This window comes from Schistocerca americana, chromosome 5 (genome assembly GCF_021461395.2).
Source record: "Schistocerca americana isolate TAMUIC-IGC-003095 chromosome 5, iqSchAmer2.1, whole genome shotgun sequence".
NCBI classification, from domain to species: Eukaryota; Metazoa; Arthropoda; class Insecta; order Orthoptera; family Acrididae; genus Schistocerca; species Schistocerca americana.
This window is the reverse complement of record NC_060123.1, coordinates 777,971,500-777,998,451: the sequence shown is the minus strand read 5'-3', so window position 1 is coordinate 777,998,451 and position 26,952 is coordinate 777,971,500.

Genomic DNA, 26,952 nt, shown 5'->3' with positions numbered 1-26,952 from the left:
AGTATTAGATTCCGATGCACCAGTGCAGCTTTTCTGTATCACTTGGACCTTCACATTGTCCATGAAAAACAGAAATTGCATCGGGATTGAATACAAAAGGCACATTGCTGACTTAAGTACAAGAATCGCAAATCTTCAAGGACTTTGTGATTTGAGCGGCCCCTGGGAGACCAGTATAAGATTCTGATGCACCAGTACACGTTTACTGTATCCCTTGGACCTTCACATTGACCATGAAACACATAAATTGTATCGGGATTGCATACAAAACCACAATGCCAACTTAAGTACAAGAAGAGTGAATCTTCAAACAGTTTGTGCTTTGAGCGGCTCCAGTTAGACCAGTATTCGATTCCGATGGGCCTGTGCAGGTTTACTGTGTCCCTTGGACCATCACACTGACCATGAAACACAGAAATTGCTTCAGGATTGAATACAAAAGGCACAATGCTGACTTAAGTAAAAGAAGACTGATTCTTCTAAGACTTTGTGGTTTAGCGGCCCCTGGGAGACCAGTATTAGATTCCGGTGCACCAGTGCAGGTCTACTGTATCCGTTGGACCTTCACATGGACCATGAAACGCACAAATTGCATCGGGATTGAATACAAAAGGCACAAAGCGTAGTTAAGTACAAGAAGAGTGAATCCTCTAAGAGTTTGTGCTTTGGGAGGCTCCAGGGAGACCAGTATTAGATTCCGATGCACCAGTATAGGTTTACATTATCCCTTGGATTTTTACATTGATCATGAAATACAGAAATTACATTGGGATCGAATACATAAAGCACAATGCCGGCTTATGTACAGGAAGAGTGAATCGTCTAAGACTTTGTGCTATGAGCAGCTCCTGGGAGACCAGTATTAGAATCCAATGCACCAGTGCAGGTTTACTGTATCCCTTGGACCTTCACATTGGCCATGAAACACAGACATTGCATCGAAATTAAATACAAAATGCTCAATGCCGGCTTAAGTACAAGAAGAATGAATATTCTAAGGGTTTGTGCTTTGAGCGGCTCCTGGGATACAAGTATTCGATTCCGATGCACCAGTGCAGGGTATACTGTATCCCTTGGACCTTCAAATTTAAAATGAAATACAGAAATTGCATCGGGATTGAATACAAAGGTCACAATGCCTACATAAATACAAGATGAGTGAATCTTCATGGAGTTTGTGCTTTGCGAGGCTCCTGGGAGACCAGTAGTAGATTCCGATGCACCGGTGCAGGTTTACTTTATACCATGAACCTTCACACTGAAAATGAAACACAGAAGTTGCATTGGGATTGAATACAAACGGCACAATGCCGACTTAAGTACAAGACTAGTGACTCTTCTAAGAGATTGTACTTTGAGCGGCTCCTGGGAGATCAGTATTAGATTACGATGCACCAGTACAGGTTTACTGTATCCCTTGGACCTTCACATTGACAATGAAACACAGAAATTGCATCGGGATTCAATACAAAAGGCACAATGCCGACGTAAGTACAAGAAGAGTAAATCTTCTAAGAGTTTGTACTTTGCCTGGTATTGGGAGACCAGTATTAGATTCCGATGCACCAGTGCAGGTTTACATTATACCTTGGATCTTCACATTGACCATGAAACACAGAAGTTGCATTGGGAGCGATTACAAAATGCACAATGACAACTTAAATACAAGAAGAGTGAATCTTCTAAGAGTTTGTGCTTTGAGCGGCTCCTGGGAGACCAGTATAACATTCCGATGCACCAGTGCAGGTCTACTGTATCCTTGGACATTCACATTGACAATGAACCACAGAAATTACATCGGGATTGTATATAAAAAGCACAATGCCGACTTAAACACATGAAGAGTGAATCTTCTAAGAGTTTGTGTTTTAAGCGGCTCCTGGGAGACCAGTATTAGATTCCGATGCACCAGTGCAGGTTTACTGTATCCCTTGACCTTCATATTGAGCATGAAACACAGAAATTGCATCGGGATTGAATACAAAAGGCACAATGCCGTCTTAAGTACAAGAAGAGTGAATCTAGTAAGAATTTGTGCTTTGAGCGGCTCCTGGGAGACCAGTATTGGATTCCGATGCACCAGTGAAGGATTGCTGTATCCCTTGGACCTTCACGTTGACTATGAAACACAGAAATAGCATCGGGATTGAATACAAAAGGTACAATGCCGACTTAAGCAAAAGAAGAGTGAATCTTCTAATAGATTTTGTATTGAGCGTCTCCTGGGAGACCAGTGTTTGATTCCGATGTGGCAGTGCAGGTTTACTGTATCCCTTTGACTCTCACATTGACAATGAAACACAGAAATTGCTTCGGGATTGAATACAAAATGCACAATGCCGGCGTAAGTACAAGAAGAGTGATTCTTGTAAGGTTTTGTGATTTGAGTGTCTCCTGGGAGACCAGTATTAGTTTCCGATGCATCAGTGCAGGTTTTCTGTATCCCTCGGACCTTCACATTGACCATGAACAGAATTTGCATCGTGATTGAATACAAAAGGCACAATGCCGTCTTAAGTACAAGAAGAGTGAATCTTCTAAGAGTATTATGTTGAGCGGCTCCTGAAAGATCAGTATTACATTGCGATGCATCAGTGCAGGTTAACTACATCCCTTGGGCCTTCACATTGACCATGAAACACAGAAATAGCATTGGGATAGAATAGAAAAGGCACAAAGCCGACTTATGTACTAAGAGAGTGTATCTTCAAAGGGTTTGTGCTTTGAGCGGATTCTGGGAGACCAGTATTACATTCCGATGCGCCAGTACAGGTTTACCCTATCGCTTGGACCTTCACATTGACCATGAAACACAGAAATTGCATCAGGATTGAATACAAAAGGCACAATGCTGGTTGAAGTACAAGAAGAGTTAGTCTTCAAACGGTTTGTGCTTCGAGCGGCTTCTGGAAGACCAGTAACAGATTCCGATGCACCAGTGCAGGCTTACTGTATCCCTTTCACCTTGTCCATGAAACACAGAAATAGAATCGGGATTGAATACAAAAGGCACAATGCCGACTTGAGTACAAGATGAGTGAATCGTCAAAGAGTTTGTGATTTGGTGGCTCCTGGGAGACTAGTATTACATTCCGATGCACCAGTGCCGGTATACTGTATCCCTTGGACCTTCGCATAGACCATGAAGCACAGATATTGCACTGGGATTCAAAACAAAAGGTACAATACCGACGTAAGTGAAAGAACAGTAAATATTTTAAGAGTTTTTGCTTTGACGGCTATTGGGAGACCAGTATTAGATTCCGATGCACCAGTGCAGGTTTACTGTATCCTTTGGACCTTTACATTGACCATCAAACACAGAAATTGCATCGTGACTGAATACAAAAAGCACAATGCCGACTTAAGTACAAGAAGAGAGAATCTCCTACGAGTTTGTGCTTTGAGCGGCTCCTGGGAGACCAGTATTAGATTCCGATGCACAAGTGAAGGTTTATTGTATCCCTTGGACCTTCACATTGACCATGAGGCACAGAAATTGCTTCGAGATTGAATACAAGAGGCACAATGCTGACTTAAGAATAAGAAGAGTGAATTTCTAAGGGTTTGTGATTTGAGCGGCTCCTGGGAGGCCCGTATTAGATACCGATGCACCATTGCTCGTTTACTGTATCCGTTGGACAGTCACATTGACCATTAAACACATAGATTCCATCGGTATTGAATACAAAAGACACAATGCTGACTTAAGTACAAATAGAGTGAATCTTCTAAGAGTTTGTGCTTACAGCGACTCCTGCGAGACCAGTACTAGATTCCCATGCACTGGTACAGGTTTACTGGATCCCTTGGTCCTTCACATTGACCATGATACACAGAAATTGCATCGGGATTGAATAGAAGAGGCACAATGCCGACTTAAGTACAAGACTAGTGAATCTTCTAAGAGTTTGTATTTTGAGAGGCACCTGGGAGATCAGAGTTAGATTCTGATGCACCAGTGCAGGTTTTCTGTATCCCTTGGACCTTCACATTTACCATGAAACAGAAATTGCATCGGGATTGAATGCAAAAGGCATAATGCCGTCTTAAGTACAAGAAGAGTGAATCTTCAAAGAGTATTATGTTGAGCGGCTCCTGGGAGATCAGTAATACATTACGATACATCAGTGCAGATTTACTGTATCCCTTGGTCCTCCACATTGAGCATGAAACACAGAAATTGCATCGGGATTGAATACGGAAAGCACAATGCCGACTTAAGTAAAAGAAGAGAATTTCTTCTAAGAGTTGGAGATTTGAGTGGCTCCTGGTAGACTAGTGGTGGTGGTGGTTAGTGTTTAACGTCCCGTCGACAACGAGGTCATTAGAGACGGAGCTCATGCTCGGGTTAGGGAAGGATTGGGAAGGAAATCGGCCGTGCCCTTTCAAAGGAACCATCCCGGCATTTGCCTGAAGCGATTTAGGGAAATAAGGGAAAACCTAAATCAGGATGGCTGGAGACGGGATTGAACCGTCGTCCTCCCGAATGCGAGTCCAGTGTGCTAACCACTGCGCCACCTCGCTCGGTGGGTAGACTAGTATTAGATCCCGATGCACCAGTGAAGGGTTACTGTATCCCTTGGACCTTCACATAGACCATGAAGCACTGAAAGTGCACCCGGATTCAATACAAAAGGTACAATACCGACGTAAGTAGAAGAACAGTAAATTTTCTAAGAGTTTTTGCTTTGACGGCTATTGGGAGACCAGTATTAGATTCCGATGCACCAGTGAAGGTTTGCTGTATCCCTTGGACCTTCACGTTGACAATGTAACACAGAAATTGCATCGGGATTGAATGCAAAAGGCACAATGCACTCTTAAGTACAAGAAGAGTGAATCTTCTAAGAGTTTGTGCTTTGAGCGGCTTCTGGGAGACCAGTATTAGATTCCGATGCGCCAGTGCAGGTTTTCTGTATCCCTTGGACATTCACATAGTCCATGAAACACAGAAATGGCATCGGGATTGAATACAAAAGGCACAATGCCGACTTAAACACAAGATGAGTGAATCTTCTAAGAGTTTGTGCTTTGCCGGCTATTGGGAGACCAGTATTAGATTTCGATGCACCAGTGCAGGTTTACTGTATCGCTTGGACCTTCACATTGACAATCAAACACAGAGATTGTATCGGGATTGAATACAAAATGCACAATGCCGACTTAAGTACAAGAAAAGTGAATCTTCTATGAGGTTGTGATTTGAGCGGCTCCTTGGAGACCAGTATTAGATTGCGATTCACCTGTGCAGATTTGCTGTTTCCCTTGAACCTTCACATTGACCATGAAACACAGAAATTGCATCGGGATTGAATACAAAAGGCACAATGCTGACTTAAGTTAAAGAAGAGAGAATTTCCTATGAGTTTGTGATTTGAGTGGCTCCTGGGAGACTAGTATTAGACTCCGATCCACCAGTGCAGGTTTACTGATTCCCTTGGGCCTTCTCATTGAGCATGAAACACAGTAATTGCGTCGGGATTGAATACGAAAATCTCAATGCCGACTTAAGGACAAGAAGAGAAATTTTCTAAGAGTTGGTGATTTGAGCGGCTCCTGGGAGACCAGTATTGGATTCCGATGCGCCAGTGCAGGTTTTCTGTATCCCTTGGACATTCACATAATCCATGAAACACAGAAATTGCATCGGGATTGAATACAAAAGGCACAATGCCGACATAACCACAAGATGAGTGAATCTTCTAAGAGTTTGTGTTTTGAGCGGCTCCTGGAAGACCAATATTAGATTCTGAGGCACCAGTGCAGGTTTTGCTATATCCCTTGGACCTTCACATTGACCATGAAACACCGAAATAGCATCGGGATTTAATACAAAACGCTCAGTGCCGACTTAAGTACAAGAAGAGTGAATCATCTAAGGATTTGAGATTTGAGCGGCTCCTGGGAGAGCGTTATTAGATTCCGAAGCACCAGTGCAGGTTTGATGTATCCCTTGGACCTTCACATTGACCATGAAACACAGAAATAGCATCGGGATTGAATGCAAAAGGCACAATGCCGACTTAAGTACAAGAAGAGTGATTCTTCTAAGAATTTGTGCTTTGAGCGGCTCCTGGGAGACGATTATTGGATTCCGATGCACCTCTGCAGGTTTACTGTGTCAATTGGACCATCACATTGACCATGAAACACAGAAATTGCATCGCGATTGAGTACAAAATGCACAATGCCGGTTTAAGTACAAGAAGAGTAAGTCTTCAAAGGGTTTGTGCTTTGAGCGGCTTCTGGAAGACCAGTAATAGATTCCGATGCACCAGTACAGGCTTACTGTATCCCTTTCACCTTGTCCATGAAACACAGAAATAGAATCGGGATTGAATACAAAAGGCACAGTGCCGACTTGAGTACAAGATGAGTGAATCGTCAAAGAGTTTGTGATTTGAGTAGCTCCTGGGAGACTAGTATTAGGTTCCGATGCACCAGTGCTGGTATACTGTATCCCTTAGACCTTCACATAGACCATGAAGCACAGAAATTGCACTGGGATTCAAAACAAAAGGTACAATACCGACGTAAGTACAAGAACAGTAAATCTTTTAAGAGTTTTTGCTTTGACGGCCATTGGGAGACCAGTACTAGATTCCGATGCACCAGTGCAGGTTTACTGTATCCCTTGGTCCTTCACATTGACCATCAAACACAGAAATTGAATTGGGACTGAATACGAAAAGCACAATGCCGACTTAAGTACAAGAAGAGAGAATCTACTAAGAGTTGGTGATTGAGCGGCTTCTGGGAGACCAGTATTACATTCCGATGCACCGGTGCAGCTTTTCTGTATTCCTTGGACCTTCACATTGTCCATGAAACACAGAAATTTCATCTTAATTGACAACAATAGGCACAATGCCGACTTAAGTACTAAAAGAGTGTATCTTCTAAGAGTTTGTGCTTTGAGCGGCTCCTGGGAGACCAGTATTAGATTCATATGCACCAGTGCAGGTTTACTGTATCCCGCGAACCTTCACATTGGCCATAAAACATATAAATTGCATCGGGATTGAATACAAAAATCACATCGCCTACTTAAGTACAAGAAGAGCGAATCTTATAGGAATTCGTGCTGTGAGCGGCTCCTGGGACACCACTATTAGATTCCGATGCACCAGTACATGTATACTGTATCCCTTGGACCTTCACATTGACCATGAAACACAGAAATAGCATCGGGATTGAATACAAAAAGCACAATGCCGACTTAAGTACAAGAAGAGTGAATCTTGTAAGAGTATTATGTTGAGCGGCTCCTTGGAGACCAGTATTAGATTCCGATGCACCAGAGCAGGTTTACTGTATCCCTTGGACCTTCACATTGACAATGAAACACAGAAATTGCATCGGGATTGAATAAAAAAGGCACAATGCCGACTTAAACACAAGAAGAGTGAATGTTCTAAGAGTTAGTGCTTCTAAGCGGCTCCTGGGAGACCAGTATGAGATTCCGATGCACCAGTGCAGGTTTACTGTATCCCTTGGGGCTTCACATTGAGCGTGAAACACAGAAATTGCATCGGGATTGAATACAAAAGTCACAATGCCGACTTAAGTACAAGACTAGTGAATCTTCTAAGAGTTTGTACTTTGAGCGGCTCCTGAGAGATCAGCATTAGATTGCGATACTCCAGTGCAGGTTTACTGTATCCTTTGGACCTACACATTGAGGATGAAACACATAAATTGCATCGGACTTGAATACAAAAGGAACAATGCCGACATAAGTACAAAAAGAGTGAATCTTCTATGGGTATGTGCTTTGTGCGGCTCCTGGGAGACCAGTATTAGATTCCGATGCACCAGTGCAGGTTTACTGTATCCCGTGGAGCTTCAGATTGATCATGAATCACAGAAATTGCATCGGGATTGAATACAAAATGAGCAATGCCGACTTAAGTACAAGAACAGTGAATCTAAGAGTTTGTGTTTTGAGCGGCTCCTGCGAGAGCAGTATTTGATTCCGATGCACCAGTGCAGGTTTACTCTACCCCTTGGTCCTTCACATTGACCATGAAAAACAGAAATTGCATCGGGATTGAATACAAAATGCACAATGCCTACTTAAATACAAGACGAGTGAATCTTCTAAGAGATAGCGTTTTGAGCGGCTCCTGGGAGACCAGTATTAGATTCTGATGCTCCAGTGCAGGTTTACTGTATCCCTTGGACCTTCAAATTGACCATGAAACACAGAAATTGCATCGGGATTGTATACAAAAGGCATAATGCCGACCTAAGTACAAGAAAAGTGAATCTTCTAAGAGTTGGCGACTTGAGCGGCTCCTGGGAGACCAGTATTAGATTCTGATGCACCAGTGCTGGTTTACTTAACCCCTTGGTCCTTCACATTGACCATGAAACACAGAAATTGCATCGGAATTGAATACAAAGTGCACAATGACGACTTAAATACAAGAAGAGTGACTCTTCTAAGAGTTTGTGCTTTGAGCGGCTCCTGGGAGACCAGTATAACATTCCGATGCACCAGTGACGGTTTACTGTATCCGTTGGACCTTCACATTGACAATGAAATACAGAAATTGCATCGGGATTGAATACAAAATGCTCAGTGCCGACTTAAGTACAAGAAGAGTGAATCATCCAAGGATTTGTGATATGACCTGCTCCTGGGAGACCGTTATTAGATTCCGATGCCCATTGCAGAATTGATGTATCCCTTGCACCTTCACATTGACCATGAAACACAGAAATTGCATCGGGAATGAATACAAAAGGTAATATGCCGACTTAAGTACAAGACTAGTGAATCTACTAAGAGATGGTATTTTGAGAGGCTCCTGGGAGATCAGTATTACATTGCGATGCACCAGTGCCGGTTTACTGTATCCCTTGGACCTACACATTGAGGATGAAACACAGAAATTGCATCGGGATTGAATACAAAAGGCACAATGCCGACTTAAGTACAAGAAGAGTGAATCTTCTATGGGTTTGTGATTCGTGCGGCACCTGGGAAACCTGTATTAGATTCCGATACACCAGTGCAGATTTACTGTAACCCTTGGAGCTTCACATTGACCATGAAACACAGATATTGCATCGGGATTGAATACAAAATGCACAATGCCGAATTAAGTACAAGAAGAGTATATCTTCTAAGAGTTTTTGTTTTGAGCGGCTCCTGGGTGAGCAGTATTTGATTCCGATGCACCAGTGCAGGTTTACAGTATCCCATTGACGTTCACATTGACCATGAAACACAGAAATTGCATCGGGATTGAATACAAAAAGCACAAATGCCCTCTTAAGTACAAGACGAGTGAATCTTCTAAGACATTTGTTTTGAGCGGCTTCTGGGAGTCCAGTGTTTGATTTCGATGCAGCAGTGCAGGCTTACTGTATCCCTTGGACTCACACATTGACCATGAAACACAGAAGTTGCATAGGGATTGAATACAAAAAGCACAATGCCAACTTAAGTACTAAAAGAGTGTATCTTCTAAGAGTTTGTGCTTTGAGCGGCTCCTGGGAAAACAGTATTAGAATCCGATGCACCAGTGCAGGTTTACTGTATCCAGTGAACCTTCACATTGACCATGAATCACAGGAATTGCTTCGGTATTGAATACAAAAGCACGTTGCCGACTTAAGTACAAAAAGCGCGAATCTTTTAGGACTTTGTGCTTTGCGCGGCTCCTGGGAGACCAGTATTAGATTCCGATGCACCAGTACAGGTTTACTGTATCCCTAGGACCTTCACATTGACCATGAACAGAAATTGCATCGGGATTGAATACAAAAGGCACAATGCCGTCTTAAGTACAAGAAGAGTGAATCTTCTAAGAGTATTATGTTGAGCGGCTCCTGGGAGATCAGTGTTACATTGCGATGCATCAGTGCAGGTTTACTGTAACCCTTGGGCCTTCACATTGAGCATGAAACAGAGAAATTGCATCGGTATTGAATACGAAAAGCACAATGCCGACTTAAGTACAAGAAGAGAGAATCTTCTGAGAGTTGGTGATTTGAGCGGCTTCTGAGAGACCAGTATTAGATTCCGATGCACCAGTGCAGCTTTACTGTATCCCTTGGACCTTCACATTGACCATGAAACACCGAAATAGCATTGGGATTGAATACAAAAGGCACAAAGCCGTCTTATGTACAAGAAGAGTGAATCTTCTAACATTTGGCGACTTGAGCGGCTTCTGGGAGACCAGTATTAGATTCCGATCCGCCAGTGCAGGTTTTCTGTATCCCTTGGACCTTCACATTGACCATCAAACACAAATATAGTATCGGGATTGAATACAAAAGTCACAATGCCGACTTAAGTACAAGAAGAGTGAATCTTCTATGAGGTTGTGATTTGAGCGGCTCCTGGGAGACCAGTATTAGATTGCGATTCACATGTGCAGATTTGCTGTATCCCTTGAACCTTCACATTGACCATGAAACACAGAAATTGCATCGGGATTGAATACAAAAGGCACAATGCTGACTTAAGTAAAAGAAGAGAGAATCTCCTAAGAGTTTGTGATTTGAGTGGCTCCTGGGAGACTAGTATTAGATTCCGATGCACCAGTGCAGGTTTACTTTACCCCTTGGTCCTTCACATTGACCATGAAACACAGTAATTGCATCGGGATTGAATACAAAATGCACAATGCCTACTTAAATACAAGACGAGTGAATCTTCTAAGAGTTTGTGTTTTGAGCGGCTCCTGGGAGACCAGTATTAGATTCTGATGCTCCAGTGCAGGTTTACTGTATTCCTTGGACCTTCAAATTGACCATGAAACACAGAAATTGCATCGGGATTGAATACAAAAGGCATAATGCCGACCTAAGCACAAGAAAAGTGAATCTTCTAAGAGTTGGCGACTTGAGCGGCTCCTGGGAGACCAGTATTAGAATCTGATGCACCAGTGCATGTTTACTGTATTCCTTGGTCCTTCACATTGACCATGAATCACAGAAGTTGCATTGGGAGCGATTACAAAATGCACAATGCCTACTTAAATACAAGAAGAGTGAATCTTCTAAGAATTTGTGCTTTGAGCGGCTCCTGGGGGACCAGTATAACATTCCGATGCACCAGTGAAGGTTTACTGTATCCGTTGGATCGTTACATTGACAATGAAACACAGAAATTGCATCGGGATTGAATACAAAATGCACAATGTCTACTTAAATACAAGACGAGTGAATCTTCTAAGAGTTTGTGTTTTGTGCGGCTCCTGGGAGACCAGTATTAGATTCCGATGCACCAGTAAAGGTCAACTGTATCCCTTAGACCTTCACATTGACCATGAAACACAGAAATAGCGTCGGGATTGAATACAAAAGGCACAATGCCGACTTATGTATAAGAAGAGTGAATCTTCTAAGAGTTTGTGCTTTGAGCGGCGCCTGGGGATCAGTATTGGATTCCGATGCATCAGTAAAGGCTTACTGTATCCCCGCCACCTATACATTGTCCATGAAACACAGAAATTGCATCGGGATTGAATACAAAAGGCACAATGCCGACTTAAGTAAAAAATGAGTGAATCTTCTAAGAGTTTGTGTTTTGTGTGGCTCCTGCGAGGTCAGTACTACATTCCCATGCACCAGTGCAGGTTTACTGGATCCCTTAGACCTTCACATTGACCATGAAACACAGAAATTGCATCGGGATTGAATACAAAATGCACAATGCCGACTTAAGTACGAGACTAGTGAATCTTCTAAGAGTTTGTATTTTGAGAGGCTCCTGGGAGATCAGTATTACATTGCGATACACCAGTGCAGGTTTACTGTATCCCTTGGACCAACACATTGAGGATGAAACACAGATATTGCATCGGGATTGAATACAAAAGGGACAATGCCGACTTAAGGACAAGAGGAGTGAATCTTCTATGGTTTTGTGATTTGTGCGGCACCTGGGAGACCAGTATTAGATTCTGATGCACCAGTGCAGGTTTACTGTAACCCTTGGAGCTTCACATTGACCATGAAATCCAGAAATTGCATCGGGATTGAATACAAAATACACAATGCCGACTTAAGCACACGAACTGTGAATCTTCTAAGAGTTTGTGTTTTGAGCGGCTCCTGGGAGAGCAGTATTTGATTCCGATGCACCAGTGCAGGTTTACTGTATCCCATTGACGTTCACATTGACCATGAAACACAGAAATTGCATCGGGATTGAATACAAAATGCACAATCTCTTCTTAAGTACAAGAAGAGTGAATCTTCTAAGAGATTTGCTTTGAGCGGCTCCTGGGAGACCAGTGTTTGATTTCGATGCAGCAGTGCAGGCTTACTGCATCCCTTGGACTCTCACATTGACCATGAAACACAGAAATTGCATCGGGAATGAATACAAAAATCACAATGCCGACTTAAGTACTAAAAGAGTGTATGATCTAAGAATTTGTGCTTTGAGCGGCTCCTGGGAGACCAGTATTAGATTCCAATACACCAGTGCAGATTTACTGTATCCAGTGAACCTACACATTGCCCGTGAAGCACAGAAATTCCATCGGGATTGAATACAAAAGGCACATTGCCGACTTAAGTACAAGAGGCGCGAATCATCAAGGACTTTGTGATTTGCGCGGCTCCTGGGAGACCAGTATTAGATTCCGATACACCAGTACAGGTTTACTGTATGCCTAGGACCTTCACATTGACCATGAAACACAGAAATAGCATCGGGATTGAATACAAAAGGCACAATGCTGACTTAAGTACAAGAAGAGCGAATCTTCTAAGAGTTTGTGCTTTGGGCGGCTCCTGGGGGACCAGTATTCGATTCCGATGCACAAGTGCAGGTTTACTGTGTCCCTTGGACCTTTGCATTGACCATGAAACACAGAAATTGCATCGGTATTGAATACAAAAGGTATAATGCCGACTTAAGTAAAAGAAGAGTGAATCTTCCAAGAGTTTGTGATTTGAGTGGCTCCTGGGATACTAGTACTAGATTCCGATGCACCAGTGCATGTTTACTGTATCCCTTGGATCTTCACATAGACCATGAGGCACAGAAATTGCATAGGCATTCGATACAAAAGGCACAATGCCGACGTAAGTAAAGAACAGTAAATCTTCTAAAAGTTTGTGCTTTGACGGCTATTGTGAGACCAGTATTAGATTACGATGGACCAGTGCAGGTTTACTGTATCCCTTGGACCTTCACATTGTTCATCAAACACAGAAATTGCATCGGGATTGAATACAAAAGCACAATGCTGACTTAAGAACAAGAGGAGTGAATCTCCTAAGGGTTTGTGTTTTGAGCGGCTCCTGGGAGACCAGTATTAGATACCGATTCACCAGTAGTCGTTTACTGTATACGTTGGACCTTCACATTGACCATGAAACACAGAAATTGCATCGTTATTGAATTCAAAATGCACAATGCCAACTTAAGTACAAAAAGAGTGAATCTTCTAAGAGTTTGTACTTTGAGCGGCTCCTGCGAGACCAGTACTAGATTCCCATGCACCAGTGCAGGTTTACTGGATCCCTTGGACCTTTACATTGACCATGAAACACAGAAATTGCATCGGGATTGAATACAAGTGGCACAATGCCGACTTAAGTACAAGACTAGTGAATCTTCTAAGAATTTGTATTTTGAGAGGCTCCTGGGAGATCAGTATTAGATTGCGATGCACCAGTGCAGGTTTGCTGTATCCCTTGGACCTACACATTGAGGATGAAACACAGAAATTAAATCGGGATTGAATACAAAAGGCACAATGCCGACTTAAGTACAAGAAGAGTGAATCTTCTATGAGTTTGTGCTTTGAGTGGCTCCTGGGAGACAAGTATTAGATTCCGATGCACCAGTACAGGTTTACTGTATCCCGTGAACCTTCACATTGACCATGAAACACCGAAATTGCATTGGTATTGAATACAAAAGGCACATTGCCGACTTAAGTACAAGAAGCGCGTATCTTCTAGGACTTTGTGCTTTGAACGGTTCCTGGGAGACCAGTATTAGATTCCGATGCACCAGTACAGGTTTACTGTATCCCTTTCACCTTTACATTGTTCATGAAACACAGAAATTGCATCGGGATTGAATATAAAATGCACAATGCCGACTTAAGTACAAGAAGAGTGAATCTGCTAAGAGTTTGTGGTTTGAGCGGCTGCTGGGAGAGCAGTATTTGATTCCGATGCACCAGTGCAGGTTTACTGTATCCCATTAACCTTCACATTGACCATGAAACACAGAAATTGCATCGGGATTGAATACAAAAGGCACAATGCCGTCTTATGTACAAGAAGAGTGAATCTTCTAAGAGATTTGTTTTGAGCGGCTCCTGGGAGACCAGTGTTACATTCCGATGCAGCAGTGCAGGCTTACTGTATCCCGTGGACTCTCACATTGAACATGAAACACAGAAATTGCATCGGGATTGAATACAGAAAGCACAATGCCGACTTAAGTACAAGAAGAGTGAAACTTGTAAGGGTTTGTGCTTTGAGCGGCTCCTGGAAGACGAGTATTTTATTCCGATGCACCAGTGCAGGTTTTCTGTATCCCGTGGACGTACACATTGTCCATGAAACACAGAAATTGCATCGGGATTGATTACAAAATGCACAATGCCGTCGGATTCTTTAAACGACGATAAGGTGTCCGAGGCAACAATAGACCCTTTGAGACAAGTCGGCTGGAGGACGATGTATTGAATTGCGACTCAATTTGTGTGTTCCATCGTCATTAAGTGGCTCTGAAAGTTACAATTAACTGTCAGTTTTGCGTCGGATTCGAAAAACTAGACTCTTAGGAAAACGACCCTAGGCTGCCCGAGGTAGCAATACAGCCTAGGAGACAAGTCGGCTGGAGGACGATGTATTGAATCTCGACGCAATTTGTGTATTAAATCGTCATTAAGATTCTCTGAACGTTACAATTAACAGTCAGTTTTGCGTCCGATTCGAAAATCTACACTCACAGGAGAACGACCATAAGGTGACCGAGGCAGCTTTACACCTTTGGAGACAAGTCGGCTGGAGGACGATGTATTGAATCTCGACCAAACTTGAATGTACCATCATCGTTAGCAGGGACGGATCGTTAGAGTTCAATGTCAGTTTTGCGTCCGATTCGAAAATCTAGACTCAGAGGAGAACGCCCATAAGTTGCCCGAGGCAGTGATAGAAACTTGGAGACTAGTCGGCTGGAGGACAATGTATTGAATCTCGACCAAACTTGAATATACTATCGTCTTTAGCAGGATCGGAACGTTAGAATTCTTTGTCAGTTTTGCGTTGGATCCGAAAATCTAGACTCACAGGTGAACGATCCTTAGGTGGCCGAGGCAGCAATTCATCCTTGGAGACAAGTCGGCTGGAGGACGATTAATTAAATCTCGACCAAACATGAGTGTACTATCGTCTTTAACAGGGTCGGAACCGTATAATTAAATGTCATTTTTGCGTCGGATTCGAAAACCTACACTGACAGGAGAACAACCATAAAGTGCCCGATGCAGCAATAGACCCTTGGAGACAAGTCGGCTATAGGACGATTTATTGAATCTCGACCAATCATGAGTGTACCATCGTCTTTAGCAGGGTCGGAACGAAATAAATAAAGGACAGTTTTGCGTCGGATTCTCAAACCTAGACTAACAAGAGAACGAACATAAGGTGCCCGAGGCAGCAATACACCATTGGAGACAAGTCGGCTGGGGGACGATGTATTGTATCTCGACGAAACTTGAATGTACCATCGTTGTTAGCATGGTCGGAACGTTGTAATTAACTGTCAGTTTGGCATCCGATTCGAAAATCTACACTCACAGGAGAACGACCATAGGGTGCCCGAGGCAGCATTACACCCTTGGAGACAAGTCGACTGGAGGACGATGTATTGAAAAGCGACCAAACGTGAATGTACTAACGTTGTTAGCAGGCTCGGAATGTTAGAATTCAAAGTCAGTTTTGCGTCGGATTCGAATTGTAGAGTCACAGGGGAACGACGATAAGGTGCACGAGGCAGCAATAGACTGTTGGAGACAAGTCTGCTGGAGGACGATGTATTGAATCTGGACCAAACTTGAATGTATCATCGTCTTCAGCACGGTCGGAACGTTAGAATTAAATGTCAGTTTTGCGTTGAATTCGATAATCTAGACTCACAGAACAACGACTATAAGGTGACCGAGGCAGCAATAGACCATTGCACACAAGTCGGCTGGAGGACGATGTATTGAATCTCTACCAAACTTGTGTGTACCATCGTCGTTAGCACGGTCGCAACGTTAGAAATCAATGCCAGTTATGCGTCGGATTCGAAAATCTACCCCCATTGGACAACGAACATAAGCTGCCCAAAGCAGCAATAGCCCCTTTGAGACAAGTCGTCTGGAGGACGATTTATTGAATCTCGACCAAATATGAGTGTACCATCGTCTTTAGCATGGTCGGAACATTACAATCAAATTCAGTTCTGCGTCGGATTCGAAAACCTGGACTCACAGGAGAACGATCATAAGGTGACCGAGGCAGCAATAGACCCTTGGAGACAAGTCGGCTGGAGGACGATGTATTGAATCTCGACCGAACTTGAGTGTACCACCGTCTTTAGCAGGGTCGAACGTTATAATTGAAGGTCAGTTTTGCGTCCGATTCGAGAATGTAGACTCACAGGAGAACGACCATAAGGTGCCCGAGGCAACAATAAACCCCTGGAGACAAGTCGGCCGTAGGACGATGTATTGAATCTCGATAAAACTTGAATGTACTATAGTCGTTAGCAGGGTCGGAACGCGAGAATTCAATGTCAGGTTTGCGTCGAATTCGAAAATGTAGACTCACAGGACGATGATCATAAGTTGCCCGAGGAACCAATAGACCCTTGGAGACAAGTTGGCTGTAGGACGATTTATTTAATCTCGAGCAAACATGAGTGTACCATCGTCTTTAGCAGGGTCGGAACGCTATAACTGAATGTCAGTTTTGTGTCGGATTCGAAAACCTAGACTCACACTAGTACGACCTTAAGGTGCCCGAGGCAGCGATGGACCTATGAGACAAGTCGGCTGGAGGACGATTTATTGAATCCCTACCAAACATGAGTGAACCATCGTCTTTAGCAGGGTCGGAAGGTTGTAACTGAATGTCAGTTTTGTGTCGGATTCGAAAACCTAGCGTCACAGGAGAATGACCTTAAGGTGCCCGAGGCAGCAATAGAGCCTTGGAGACAAATCGGCTGGAGGACGATGTATTGAATCTCGACCAAACATGAGTGTACCATCGTCTTTAACAGGGTCGGAACGTTATAATTAAATGTCAGTTTTGCGTCCGATTCGAAAACCTAGACTCACACGAGAACGACCTTAAGGTGCCCGAGGCAGCGATGGACCCTATGAGACAAGTCGGCTGGAGGACGATGTATTGAATCTCGACCGAACTTGAGTGTACCATCGTCTTTAGCAAGGTCGGAACGTTATAATTGAAGGTTAGTTTTGCGTCCGCTTGGAAAATGTAGACGCACATAAGAACAACCATAAGGTGTCCGAGGCAACAGTAGACCCCAGGAAACAAGTCAGCCGGAGGACGATGTATTGAATCTCGACAAAACTTGAGTGTATCATCGTCGTTAGCAGGGTCGGAAGGTGAGAATTCAGTCTCAGTTTTGCTTCGGATTCGAAAATGTAGACTCACAGGACGACGACCATAAGGTGCCCGAGGAACCAATAGATCCATGGAGACAAGTCGGCTATAGGACGATTTATTTAATCTCGACCGAACATGAGTGTACCTTCGTCTTTAGCAGGGTCGGAACGTTATAATTGAATGTCAGTTTTGTGTCGGATTCGAAAACCTAGACTCAGAGGCGAACGACCATAAGGTGCCCGAGGCTGCAATAGAACCTTGGAGACAAGTCGGCTGGAGTACGATGTATTGAATGTCGACCAAATTTGAATGTACCAACGTTATTAGCATGCTCGGAACGTTAGAATTCAGTGTCAGTTTTGCGTCGGATTCAAAAATGTAGACTGACAGAAGAACGACCATAAAGTGCCCGAGGTAGCAATAGACCATTGGAGACAAGTCGGATGGAGGAAAATTTATTGAATCTCGACCAATCATGAGTGTACCATCGTCTTTCGCATGGTCGGAACGTTATAATAAAATTTCAGTTTTGCGTCGGATTCGAAAATCTAGACTCACAGGGAAACGACCATAAGGTGCCCGAGGCGGCAATAGATCCTTGGAGAGAAGTCGACTGGAGGACGATGTATTGAATCTCGACCAAACTTGAATGTGCTATCATGGTTAGCAGGGTCGGAACGTTAGAATTCAATATCAGTTTTGCGTCGGATTCGAAAATGTAGACTCACAGGACAACGACCATAAGCTGCCCGAGGCAGCTTGGAGATAAGTTTGCTGGAGGACGAAGTATTGACTCTCAACCAAACTTGAATGTATCATCGACGATAGCAGGACCGGAACGTTAGATTTCAATGTCAGGTTTTCGTCGGATGCGAAAATGTAGACTCACAGGAGAACGAACATAAGGTGCCCGAGACAACAATAGACCCTTGGAGACAAGTCGGCTGTAGGACCATTTATTGAATCTCGACCAAACTTGAGTCTACCATCGTCTTTTGCACGGACGGAACGTTATGATTCAATGTCAGTTTTGCGTCGGATTCCAAAACCTAAGCTCACAGGACAACGACCATAAGGAGCCCGAGGCAGGAATAAACCCCTTGAAGAGAAATCGGCTGGAGGACGACGTATTGAATCACGACCAAACTTGAATGTATCATCGTCGTTAGCATGGTGGGAACATTAGAATACAATGTCAGTTTTGCGTCGGATTTGAAAATCTAGACTCACAGGACAACCACATTAAGCTGCCCGAGGCAGCAATAGACACTTGGAGACAAGTTTGCTGGAGGATGATGTATTGAATCTCGAACAAATTTGAATGTATCATCAACGTTAGCAGGAACGATACGTTAGAATTGAATGTCAGTTTTGCGTCGGATTCGAAAGTGTAGACTCACAGGAGAACGACCATAAAGTGCCCGAGGCAGCAATAGACCCCTGGAGATAAGTCAGCTGGAGGACGATGCATTCAATCCTGACCAAACTTGAATGTACCATTGTCGTTGGACGATAGAACTAAGTGTCTGTTTTGCGTCCGATTCGAAATTCTAGACTCAGAGGAGAACGACAACATGGTGCCCGAGGCAGCAATTGACCCTTGGAGAGAAGTCGACTGGAGGACGATGTATTGAATCTCGACCACACTTGAATGTACTGTCATGGTTAGCAGGGGTCGGAACGTTGGAATTCAATATCAGTTTTGCGTCGGATTCGAAAATGTAGACTCAAAGGAGAACGACCATAAAGTGCACGAGATAGCAATAGACCATTGGAAACAAGTCAGCTGGCGGACGATTTATTGAATCTCGACTAAACTTGAATGTACTATCATGGTTAGCACGGTCGGAACGTTAGAATTCAATGTCAGTTTTGCGTCGGATTCGAAAATCTAGACTCACAGGACAACGACTATAATCTGCCCGAGGCAGCAATAGACCCTTGGAGACAAGTCGGCATGAGGACGATGTTTTGAATCTTGACAGAATTTGTGTGTTCCATCGTTATTAGGAGGCTCTGAACGTTACAATTAACTGTCAGTTTTGCGTCGGATTCGAAAAGGAGACTCCCAGGCGAAAGACCATATGGTGCCCGATGCAGCAATAGCCCTTTGGAGACAAGTCGGCTGGAAGACGATTTATTGAATCTCGACCAAATATGAGTGTACCATCGTCTTTAGCAGGGTCGAAGCATTATAATTAAATGTCAGTTCTGCGTCGGATTCGAAAACCTAGACTCAGAGGAGGACGACCATAAGGTGCCCAAGGCAGCAATAGACCCTTGGAGACAAGTCGGCTGGAGGACGATGTATTGAATCTCGACCAAACTTGAATACACCATCGTCGTTAGCAGGGCGGAAAGTTAGAATTAAATGTCAGTTTTGAGTCCGATTCGAAAATCTACTCAGATGAGAACGCCCATAATGTGCCCGAGGCAGCGATAGACTCTTGCAGACAAGTCGGCTGGAGGACGATGTATTGAATCTCGACCAAACTTGAATTTTCTATCGTCCTTAGCAGGGTCGGAACGTTAGAACTCAATGTCAGTATTGCGTCAGATTCGAAAATCTAGATTCACAGGGGAACGACCATAAGGTGCCCGAGGCAGCAAAGACCCTTGGAGAGCGGTCGACTGGATGACGATGTATTGAATCTCGACCAAACTTGAATGTACTATCATGGTTAGCAGGGTCGGAACGTTAGAATTCAATGTCAGTTTTGCGTCGGATTCCAAAATCTATACTCACGGGACAACGACTATAAGCTGCCCGAGGCAGCAATAGACATTTGGAGACAAGTTTGCTGGATTACGATGTATTGAATTTCGACCAAACTTGAATGTATCATCGACGTTAGCAGGGTCGGAACGCTAGAATTGAATGTCAGTTTTGCGCCGCTTCGAAAATGTAGACTCACTGGAGAATGACAATAAGGTGCCCGAGGCAGCAATAGACCCTTGGAGTCAAGTCCGCTGGAGGACGATGTATTGAATCTTGACAGAATTTGTGTGTTCCATCGACGTTAGGAGGCTCTGAACGTTACAATTAACTGTCAGTTTTGCATCGGATTCGAAAAGGAGACTCCCTGGAGAAAGATCATATGGTGCCCGATTCAGCAATAGCCCCTTGGAGACACGTTGGCTGGAAGACGATTTATTGAATCTCGACCAAATATGAGTGTACCGTCGTATTTAGCAGGGTCGGAGCATTATAATCAAATGTCAGTTCTGCGTCGGATTCGAAAACCTAGACTCACAGGAGGACGACAATATGGTGCCCGAGGCAGCAATAGACCCTTGAGACAAGTTTGCTGGAGGATGATGTATTGAATCTCGAACAAATTTGAATGTATCATCAACGTTAGCAGGGTCGAAACGTTAGAAATCAATGTCAGTTTTGCGTCGGATTCGAAAATGTAGACTCACAGGAGAACGACCATAAAGTGCCCGAGGCAGCAATAGACCCTTGGAGGTAAGTCAGCTGGAGGACGATGTATTGAATCCCGACCAAACTTGAATGTACCATTGTCGTTGGACGATAGAACTAAATGTCTGTTTTGCGTCCGATTCGAAATTCTAGACTGAAAGGAGAACGACCATAAAGTGCCCGAGGCAGCGATAGACTCTTGGAGACAAGTCGGCTGGAGGACGATGTATTGAATCTCGACCAAACTTGATTGTTCTATCGTCCTTAGCAGGGTCGGAAATTTAGAACTCATTGTCAGTTTTGCGTCGGATACGAAAATCTAGACTCACAGGGTAACGACCATAAGGTGCCCGAGGCAGCAATTGACCCTGGGAGAGAAGTCGACTGGAGGACGATGTATTGAATCTCGAGCACACTTGAATGTACTGTCATGGTTAGCAGGGGTCGGAACGTTGGAATTCAATATCAGTTTTGCGTCGGATTCGAAAATGTAGACTCAAAGGAGAACGACCATAAAGTGCACGAGATAGCAATAGACCATTGGAAACAAGTCAGCTGGCGGACGATTTATTGAATCTCGACTAAACTTGAATGTACTATCATGGTTAGCACGGTCGGAACGTTAGAATTCAATGTCCGTTTTGCGTCGGATTCGAAAATCTAGACTCACAGGACAACGACTATAATCTACCCGAGGCAGCAATAGACCCTTGGAGACAATTCGGCATGAGGACGATGTTTTGAATCTTGACAGAATTTGTGTGTTCCATCGTTATTAGGAGGCTCTGAACGTTACAATTAACTGTCAGTTTTGCGTCGGATTCGAAAAGGAGACTCCCAGGCGAAAGACCATATGGTGCCCGATGCAGCAATAGCCCTTTGGAGACAAGTCGGCTGGAAGACGATTTATTGAATCTCGACCAAATATGAGTGTACCATCGTCTTTAGCAGGGTCGAAGCATTATAATTAAATGTCAGTTCTGCGTCGGATTCGAAAACCTAGACTCAGAGGAGGACGACCATAAGGTGCCCAAGGCAGCAATAGACCCTTGGAGACAAGTCGGCTGGAGGACGATGTATTGAATCTCGACCAAACTTGAATACACCATCGTCGTTAGCAGGGCGGAAAGTTAGAATTAAATGTCAGTTTTGAGTCCGATTCGAAAATCTACTCAGATGAGAACGCCCATAATGTGCCCGAGGCAGCGATAGACTCTTGCAGACAAGTCGGCTGGAGGACGATGCATTGAATCTCGACCAAACTTGAATGTTCTATCGTCCTTAGCAGGGTCGGAACGTTAGAACTCAATGTCAGTATTGCGTCAGATTCGAAAATCTAGATTCACAGGGGAACGACCATAAGGTGCCCGAGGCAGCAAAGACCCTTGGAGAGCGTTCGACTGGATGACGATGTATTGAATCTCGACCAAACTTGAATGTACTATCATGGTTAGCAGGGTCGGAACGTTAGAATTCAATGTCAGTTTTGCGTCGGATTCCAAAATCTATACTCACGGGACAACGACTATAAGCTGCCCGAGGCAGCAATAGACATTTGGAGACAAGTTTGCTGGATTACGATGTATTGAATCTCGACCAAACTTGAATGTATCATCGACGTTAGCAGGGTCGGAACGCTAGAATTGAATGTCAGTTTTGCGCCGCTCGAAAATGTAGACTCACTGGAGAATGACAATAAGGTGCCCGAGGCAGCAATAGACCCTTGGAGTCAAGTCCGCTGGAGGACGATGTATTGAATCTTGACAGAATTTGTGTGTTCCATCGACGTTAGGAGGCTCTGAACGTTACAATTAACTGTCAGTTTTGCATCGGATTCGAAAAGGAGACTCCCAGGAGAAAGACCATATGGTGCCCGATGCAGCAATAGCCCCTTGGAGACAAGTTGACTGGAAGACGATTTATTGAATCTCGACCAAATATGAGTGTACCGTCGTATTTAGCAGGGTCGGAGCATTATAATTAAATGTCAGTTCTGCGTCGGATTCGAAAACCTAGACTCACAGGAGGACGACAATATGGTGCCCGAGGCAGCAATAGACCCTTGAGACAAGTTTGCTGGAGGATGATGTATTGAATCTCGAACAAATTTGAATGTATCATCAACGTTAGCAGGGTCGAAACGTTAGAAATCAATGTCAGTTTTGCGTCGGATTCGAAAATGTAGACTCACAGGAGAACGACCATAAAGTGCCCGAGGCAGCAATAGACCCTTGGAGGTAAGTCAGCTGGAGGACGATGTATTGAATCCCGACCAAACTTGAATGTACCATTGTCGTTGGACGATAGAACTAAATGTCTGTTTTGCGTCCGATTCGAGATTCTAGACTGAAAGGAGAACGACCATAGAGTGCCCGAGGCAGCGATAGACTCTTGGAGACAAGTCGGCTGGAGGACGATGTATTGAATCTCGACCAAACTTGATTGTTCTATCGTCCTTAGCAGGGTCGGAAATTTAGAACTCATTGTCAGTTTTGCGTCGGATACGAAAATCTAGACTCACAGGGTAACGACCATAAGGTGCCCGAGGCAGCAATTGACCCTTGGAGAGAAGTCGACTGGAGGACGATGTATTGAATCTCGAGCACACTTGAATGTACTGTCATGGTTAGCAGGGGTCGGAACGTTAGAATTCAATATCAGTTTTGCGTCGGATTCGAAAAGGTAGACTCAAAGACGAACGACCATAAAGTGCACGAGATAGCAATAGACCATTGGAAACAAGTCAGCTGGAGAACGATTTATTGAATCTCGACCAAACTTCAATGTACTATCATGGTTAGCATGGTCGGAACGTTAGAATTCAATGTCAGTTTTGCGTCGGATTTGAAAATCTAGACTCACAGGACAACGACTATAAGCTGCCCGAGGCAGCAAAGACCCTTGAAGAGAAGTCGACTGGACGACGATGTATTGTATCTCGACCAAACTTGAATGTACTATCATGGTTAGCAGGGCGGGAACGTTAGAGTTCAATATCAGTTTAGCGTCGGATTCGAAAATGTAGACTCACAGGAGAACGACCATATAGTGCCCGAGGCAACAATAGACCATTGGAGGCAAGTTAGCTGGAGGACGATTTATTGAATGTCGACCAATCTTGAATGTACTATCATGGTTAGCAGGGTCGGAACGTTAGTATTCAATGTCAGTTTTGCGTCGGATTCGAAAATCTAGTCTCACGGGACAACGACTATAAGCTGCCCGAGGCAGCAATAGACACTTGGAGACACATTTGCTGGATTACGATGTATTGAATCTCGACCAAACTTGAATGTACCATCGTCGTTAGCAGGGTGGGAGAGTTAGAATTCAATGTCAGTTTTACGTCCGATTCGAAAATCTAGACTCAGATGAGAACGCCCATAAGGTGCCCGAGGCAGCAATAGACCCTTGGAGACAAGTCGGCTGGAGGACGATGTATTGAATCTCGACCAAACTTGAATGATCTATCGTCCTTAGCAGGGTCGGAACGTTAGAACTCATTTTCAGTTTTGAGTCGGATTCGAATATCTAGACAAACAGGGGAACGACCAGAAGGTGCCCGAGGCAGCAATAGACCCTTGCAGAGAAGTCGACTGGTGGACGATGTATTGTATCTCGACCAATCTTGAATGTACTATCATGGTTCGCAGGGTCGGAACGTTAGAATTCAATGTCAGTTTTGCGTATTATTCGAAAATGCAGACTCACAGGAGAACGACCATAAGGTGCCCTGGGCAACAATAGACCCTTGGAGACAAGTCGGCTGTAGGACGATTAATTGAATCTCGCCCAAACTTGAATTTATTTATTTATTTATTTATTTATTGTTCCGTGGGACCCCATTTAGGAGAAGTCTCCATGGTCATGGAACGAGTCAATACATGAAATTATAACACGATTGTAGAAACAGATAAAATGAAATATAAGAAACATATTCAGGCGACAAGTCGTTAGTTTAAATAAAGAAAATCAAGAATGTAACACTGGAATTTGCTTAATTTTTTATCTCTTATAGGAGCTCCTAGACAGAATAGAAGGAGTGAGCCATGAGGAAACTCTTCAGTTTAGACTTAAAAGTGTTTGGGCTACTGCTAAGATTTTTGCGTTCTTGTGGTAGCTTGTTGAAAATGGATGCAGCAGAATACTGCACTCCTTGCTGCACAAGAGTCAAGGAAGTGTATTCCACATGCAGATTTGATTTCTGCCTAGTATTAACTGAGTGAAAGCTGCTAACTCTTGGGAATAAGCTAATATTGCTAACAACAAACGACATTAAAGAAAATACATACTGTGAGGGCAACGTCAAAATTCCCAGACTATTGAATAGGGGTCGACAAGAGGTTTTCGAACTTGCACCATACATAGCTCGAACATCCCGTTTTTGAGCCAAAAATACCCTTTTTGAATCAGAAGAATTACCCCAAAAAATAATACCATATGACATAAGCGTATGAAAATATGCGAAGTATACTACTTTTCGTGTTGAAATGTCACTTATTTCAGATTCTGTTGTAATGGTAAATAAAGGGGCATTTAGTTTCTGAACAAGATCCTGAACATGGGCTTTCCACAACAGCTTACTATCTATCCGTAGGCCTAGGAACTTGAACTGTTCCGTCTCGCTTATAACATGCCCATTCTGTCTGATTAAAATGTCAGTTCTTGTTGAATTGTGGGTTAGAAACTGTAAAAACTGAGTCTTACTGTGATTTAGCATCAAATTATTTTCCACAAGCCACGAACTTATATCATGAACTACATTATTTGATAATGTTTCAATATTACACACAAGATCCTTCACTACCAAGGTGGTGTCATCAGCAAACAGAAATATTTTTGAATCACCTGTAATACTAGAAGGCATATCATTTACATAAATAAGGAACAGCAGTGGCCCCAGCACCGACCCTTGGGGAACGCCCCATTTAACAGTGTCCCATTGGGACTGAACATCATTACCACTCTCAATATTGCGGAGGATTACCTTCTGCTTTCTGTTCTTAAAGTAGGAGGCGAACCAATTGTAAGCTACTCCCCTTACTCCATAATGTTCCAACTTCTGCAGTAATATTTTGTGGTCAACACAGTCAAAAGCCTTCGTTAAATCAAAGAAAACACCTAACGTTCGCAACCTTTTATTTAATCCGTCCAAAACCTCACAGAGAAAAGAGACTATAGCATTTTCAGTTGTTAAGCCATTTCTAAAACCAAACTGTACATTTGACAGCAAATTATGTGAATTTAAATGCTGCAGTAACCTTGTATATACAACCCTCTCGATAACTTTAGCAAAAACCGATGGCATAGAAATAGGTCTATAATTGTCAACATTATCCCTGTCTCCCTTTTTATAAAGTGGCTTCACTACTGAGTACTTCAATCGGTCAGGAAACCGACCACTCCTAAAGGAAAAGTTACAGATATGGCTAAGTACTGAGCTAACATACGTGGAACAATACTTCAGTATTCTGCTAGATACCCCGTCATATCCATGAGAGTTCTTGGTCTTTAGTGATTTAATTATTAACTCAATCTCCCTCTTGTCAGTATCATGGAGGAGCATTTCAGGTAACAGTCTCGGAACACTTTTTTCTAAGAGCGCTATGTGATTCCCTGTTGGAACTAGGTTTCTATTTAGTTCACCTGCTATATTCAGAAAGTGATTATTAAGTACTGTACATATATGCGACTTATCAGTAACACGGACATCCCCACTACGCACTGATTCTATATTCTCGACCTGTCTCTGCAGACCAGCCACTTCCTTTACGACCATATGGTTTTAATTTTATCCTGAGACTTAGCTATTCTATCTGCATACCACATACTTTTTGCCTTCCTAATAACTTTTTTAAGCACCTTACAATACTGTTTGTAATGGGCTGCTGCATTTAGATTTTGACTGTTTC